The sequence below is a fragment of the Convolutriloba macropyga genome, chromosome 15 (assembly GCF_964194025.1).
Source record: "Convolutriloba macropyga chromosome 15, txConMacr16.3, whole genome shotgun sequence".
In the NCBI taxonomy this organism is placed as follows: Eukaryota; Metazoa; Xenacoelomorpha; order Acoela; family Convolutidae; genus Convolutriloba; species Convolutriloba macropyga.
Window position 1 is genome coordinate 657,536 of NC_134482.1, and position 6,273 is coordinate 663,808.

At 34.0% G+C, this 6,273-nt stretch overlaps 1 long non-coding RNA gene across 1 annotated transcript; it reads right to left on the minus strand.

Moving 5' to 3' along the window:
• Positions 1 to 314: 314 nt before the first annotated feature.
• On the minus strand, positions 315 to 4,420 carry LOC142354260 (uncharacterized). The gene is made up of 2 exons (XR_012761074.1): positions 4,193 to 4,420; positions 315 to 955 (listed from the first exon to the last, which is right to left on the minus strand). It is a non-coding gene; the product is annotated as an uncharacterized LOC142354260 (long non-coding RNA).
• Positions 4,421 to 6,273: the final 1,853 nt, after the last annotated feature.

The window sequence follows — 6,273 nt, forward strand, 5'->3', positions numbered from 1 at the left end:
ATTTATGTCTCTCTTTTCAATCAAAGGTCTCTTGTCTTTTTTATCATCTGTATACAAATGACTCCCATAACTTTTTACTGACGTCATAATTGAAGTTCTCCTTCAGTGTTTCCTGAATAGATAGAATCTGTTAGTAGCTTTACTCTATAGTCTGCTTAAGACTGTATAAAAGAGCCAACGCAGGTTGTGGCCTAATTTTTGCATAAAACTTTTTGGTCTAGGATTCCCTCAAAATTGAAACTTGTCTTTTGCATGTGTTAGAAAAAAATTTGACCCGCAAATTTATAAATTTTTCTATTTGTTTTTGAAAAGAAGAAAAAATAATCATTATATAGAGTAAAACAAATATTATTGACAAATTAGTGAAAATAAAGAAATTACTTAAGTTTAATTTAGTTTTTAGAAACTAAATTATCTAGACGTATACCAGCCTGAAGTCAAGGGTAAATTATAAGAATACGAAGCAGCATTCTGCGTATGACTCCATTCTGGGCTAACAAACCCATTGGCTAAATTATGCTCTTGCACAGCGTGATGTGACGCTGGCGCATATCCAAAAAGTGATTGTGGGTAAAATTGTTCCCCCGCAGCCGACAGAGTTACAGCTGCGTTCATAACCACTTTTTCAAACATGACGTTTTTGGTAATGTTGTACAATGACATTTGAGGTCGCACGTAATTTGATGGTACTGATTCGTCAAAAAATGAACTCATAGATGTTATGGGTGTTTTCGCGGGTTGGGTTTTAGGGCTTGGAAAATTGTTACTGGGTTTCTTGGTGGTTAAAGATGAAGATGAACTGGACAATAATGATGCTGATGATTTTTTTGACAGGCTCCAATGACGAAGTGTTGGTTGTTGTTGTTGACGATGTTGCAGTTGTTGATGTTGCTGTTGACGATTTTGATGTGTCACGCTTCATTTTTGTGCGACGATTTTGGAACCACACTTTAATCTGTAAAAGAAAAAGGTATAACTTCATACACATTGTGTTGAATCGCGATTTCCAAAATTACGCTAATTAAGTTAATTAAGATATAATGGGAAGTGCAATGCGAGAGAATAACGTGGTGGGAGGTAACGGAAAGAACGAAGAGCTGCAGTTTGAAAAACAGATAGAAGAGAAAACTTGATCGGAGAACCTTAAATAAACAATTCCAGAAAAATGGTTGTCGTCCAGAAAAACAATTCCAGAAAAATTGGTTGGAGATAAGGTGATTCGAATGAAGTCACTGAGAATATCCACTGGCATTCACATAATCCTCGTAGCAGTTAAAGATGCATGCCTGAATTTCGAAGGCTCCTTAGCAGAGTCACATAACTTAACTTAAAACACGTATGAGACAGTTAAAATGCCACAAATCTCCAGTATCAGAAGTAAAATGCCAGACGTTCCTATATACATAGCCAGAAGTTGACTTCCGCAAATTTCCGGCGTTTTAGAACTTGCAAGTTATGTTTTTAAGCAAGGCCTCTGTGTTTAATTCTGTATTAATCGCCAAACGTTCTCAACGACTTCAAGCAGAATCACATAAACTACAATTGAAAAACTGATAGTTTTATAAGACTTATCAGTTTTAAATCTGGCACTATTTGCCAAAAACTTCTTTTTAAGAATCTTTCATGCTTTTAGCAACGAAGCTGCATTTTTTAAATTTCTAAAATAATTATTAAGAAACTGATTCAAAACAAACAATCAAAAAGGTGATCTGAAGTGATTGTTGTTAGTATGATTCTTCTTTTTGTTTCGTATTGCTCAATCGAGCAATGCCAATTTAGCGTTAGAAGAATGAAACCAAATTGTTTATTGCAAAAATTCAGATGTGCAAAGAATTTGAGTTTCAATTTATACCCTAAAACTCACGCAGTTAAATTTCAAGATTCTTCTGCGAAGGGTAGAAAATCATTGGTAACAACCATTGGAAACACAGCTCGATCAAAGTGGGTTTGCAGGAATCTTTCAAGGTACCTATTCGTCTAGTTCTTACAAGATATCCCCCGTCTCGTAAGATCCTCTAAGATAACCATTTTGTTCAGAATTTGTTCAAATTATTGCAAAGATAACAGCCCGGTGTTGCTCAGGGTGCTAGTATGAAATCTCTATTTGAATTTGCGATATTATCTGAAAAATTATAAATAGTTTATAAACCAAATCCGAAAGTTTTTGTAAATTTTATTTAAAAAATGTTAGTAGAGACGTCATATTTTTTAAATATACATTATCTTTTGACCACAAGTTTATGAAGTAATTGACAATTTTGATCAGGTATCCAATATTTTTCGGTTAGGCTACTGATTGAAAAACCTTTTAGATACTATTCAAAAAATATTGATTCGTTAAATTCTCATAGGACTGCGTGGTTTTGCTCTTTGCTCGGAAACTGTTTTGCGCTAACTTGGGATGATGTCTTAGTATATGAGTTTTTGCTGTTCGGGATTATTTTTTACCTGGGAAGCACTACTTCGCCTATAAATACTCGGGGTTGAGCAACTTTTTTTTAGAATAACGCCCTCATAGATGCCCTCTTAGATCTTTGCGGGAATTTGTGTTGTATGACAAAAATGCGATACTTTATCAAATAGATGAAAAGTTGTAAAGGTTTGGAGAAAACTTGTAAAGGTGTTGAGAAGATTGAAGCAGATTTTTAAAATTTTGTCTAAATCTTAAACATTTTTAAACGAATTGGGACAAATTTTGAAACCCACCTCCCGGACTCACTATGGCGATAATCTCACTAAACGGTGTCATAGAAACTATGATGACATAAATAGACAAATTTACCGTTCCACCATTATCATTTCTTTTTAATTTGAGCTGTTTCGATTGTGACAACCACCCCACCCCAGCTTAGTGGGTGACCCCCCCCCCCCCCCCCAGTAAAAAAACACACATGTGCTATGTTCTTAGATAATGAGTTACTATGTAATAACAGCACGTGCTCTGTAATTGGGGAATAAACGGAAGAGATCTTTTTAATTTGATGGCTACTTCGGCATCCTAATAGCTTATACAAACCAAAGACGTAATCAGGCTCATGAAGGAAAAGTTGGAACCCATATCCACTTTTTAGTGTATAACCCCCAACTGCTGGCCCAAATTCGTTTTTAATCTAGTAACGAGCTATGTAATAACACATAGATGGTGCCTAGGAGCCAGAGGGATATGACAAAAAAATAATTTTTTCAATTTATGGAGAACAAATGGAAATTTATTCCACTCGAAAGACCATTATTAAGTCCAACTGATCCGTTGCGACGCTATCGGAAAAAAACCAGTTAAGTATATACTCCCCCCCCCCCCCAAACTAAGTTGGGGATCGGAAACATAGAATCAGTTTTATAAAACATTTATTGTCACTAGAGGAATCGAAAAACTTAAAATCTCGTTTTTCGTGAAAGCAGTTTCAGTTATGGAAATAAACGATATGGCATAATTGTTTTGTTATTTTTCCCAGATGAAATATGAGCATGCTTTTATGTTTCTTATATTTCTCACATTGACGTGTAAAAATGAAAGGACTGGCCGCACTTCTTTATTCAAACAATGCAAACAATTATTAATTATAAATTATTAATCTGTGCAAAAATTAATTTATCGTAGCAGTTTTTCAAACAGAAATTTATTAAATAAATTTGCAACAGATTTACGAATAATTAGACAAATAAAAGATGTATGCATTCATTCAATGATAAAGAAATATACATTCATTATTAATGATCGGAACGATTCTGAAAAGCGTTTGTTTAATTTATGCGCTAATTAACGAATAGTCAAGTTGTGCATACTTTTCATATTATAACTTCCTCAGCATGAAGCGCACGGCTTTGAGTTTAATAAAATTGCTCACATCAGCATGGTTTTTTTTTTAAACATTATATCATCAAAACAAAAAATTTAGCGAAAGACAGATTCAATAATAAAATGAAAATACAAGAACTTTTTTAATCAGAAACGACGTTAAGATTTTGGTTTATTTTTCTATATTTCAGTATACTGCTGCATCTAAAAAATTTTCTAATCTGTCTCTCACAAACTTGTCATTTGTTTAAGGGGTTATTTTAAAAAGTCTAATGCGGCTCTTAGGGCTTAAAGTTTACCCTGTACAAACAATTGAGCAGTCCTTAGAAATTTTTTGATACAGATTGAATAAATATTGTTAAATAAGATTTGGTAAAGTTTGGATTAATTTACCTGTAATTTTGATCCTTCTGACCGACTCTGGAATTTTTAACTTATTGTCCATTTAATATAATCTCAATTGTTGAAAAACAATGAATAAACGTTTCAAATATAAAGTTGTGAAAGTTATCAGATGGTTAATATCCCCAAATGAAGAGTAATAATCATATCAGCTAACTAAAATCAATTAACAGTTTATAATCATTTAAAAACTATTGGTTATTTATGTGACGATTTATAGTCTGTATTAATTTATAATAAGTTAGTACCAGTTTAACAAACCAGATTAAACAGATCTCTATTGTCATCTACTGATAAATTTGATTGGTTTAAGAAACACAGATTAAATTGAAGTTGAAAAAGACAGCCCGGACCTAACGCCAAGTCAATTTCAGTACTGGGCAAGTCTAATTCCAAGTCTTCTTTCATTACTGATTCAGAGCTATGATCATGTCACTTTTTACACTTGGCAGTCTAAATCCAAGTCTGGGCTGAGACTTGGCAAGTCTAATCCAAGTCTGATTTAAGACTTGGCAAGTCTAATCCAAGTCTGATTTAAGACTTGGCAATTCTTAATCCAAGTCTGATTTAAGACTTGGCAAGTCTAATCCAAGTCTGATTTAAGACTTGGCAATTCTTAATCCAAGTCTGATTTAAGACTTGGCAATTCTTAATCCAAGTCTGATTTAAGACTTGGCAATTCTTAATCCAAGTCTGATTTAAGACTTGGCAATTCTTAATCCAAGTCTGATTTAAGACTTGGCAAGTCTAATCCAAGTCTGATTTAAGACTTGGCAATTCTTAATCCAAGTCTGATTTAAGACTTGGCAATTCTTAATCCAAGTCTGATTTAAGACTTGGTAAGTCTAATCCAAGTCTGATTTAAGACTTGGCAATTCTTAATCCAAGTCTGATTTAAGACTTGGCAATTCTTAATCCAAGTCTGATATAAGACTTGGCAATTCTTAATCCAAGTCTGATTTAAGACTTGGCAATTCTTAATCCAAGTCTGATTTAAGACTTGGCAAGTCTAATCCAAGTCTGATTTAAGACTTGGCAATTCTTAATCCAAGTCTGATTTAAGACTTGGCAATTCTTAATCCAAGTCTGGGCTGAGACTTGGCAAGTCTAATCCAAGTCTGATTTAAGACTTGGCAAGTCTAATCCAAGTCTGATTTAAGACTTGGCAATTCTTAATCCAAGTCTGATTTAAGACTTGGCAATTCTTAATCCAAGTCTGATTTAAGACTTGGCAAGTCTAATCCAAGTATGATTTAAGACTTGGCAATTCTTAATCCAAGTCTGATTTAAGACTTGGCAATTCTTAATCCAAGTCTTATTTAAGACTTGGCAATTCTTAATCCAAGTCTGATTTAAGACTTGGCAATTCTTAATCCAAGTCTGATTTAAGACTTGGCAATTCTTAATCCAAGTCTGATTTAAGACTTGGCAATTCTTAATCCAAGTCTTGGCTAGCCGAAAAAATCGCCTAAAATAGCCGGAAAAACGTCAAAAATAGCCGGGAAAACGTCAAAAATAGCAGAAAAAAACGTCAAAAATAGCCGAAAAAAACGTCAAAAATAGCCGGGAAAACGTCAAAAATAGCCGAAAAAAACGTCAAAAATAGCCGAAAAAAACGTCAAAAATAGCCGAAAAAAACGTCAAAAATAGCCGGGAAAACGTCAAAAATAGCCGAAAAAAACGTCAAAAATAGCCGGGAAAACGTCAAAAATAGCCGAAAAAAACGTCAAAAATAGCCGAAAAAAACGTCAAAAATAGCAGAAAAAAGTGCCTAAAATAGCCGGGGAAACGTCAAAAATAGCCGAAAAAAACGTCAAAAATAGCCGGGAAAACGTCAAAAATAGCCGAAAAAAACGTCAAAAATAGCCGAAAAAACCGTCAAAAATAGCAGAAAAAAGTGCCTAAAATAGCCGGGGAAACGTCAAAAACGCCTCAACTTAGTCTAAAAGCTCAGAGAAAATCAGGGTCCGTCAACACTCAATTGGCCGCAAGCGACCAAAAAATATAAAAAGATATAAAGGCATCAGAGCTGATTTTTTTTTCGTTTTTGACCCAGAGCAGGAATAATACAA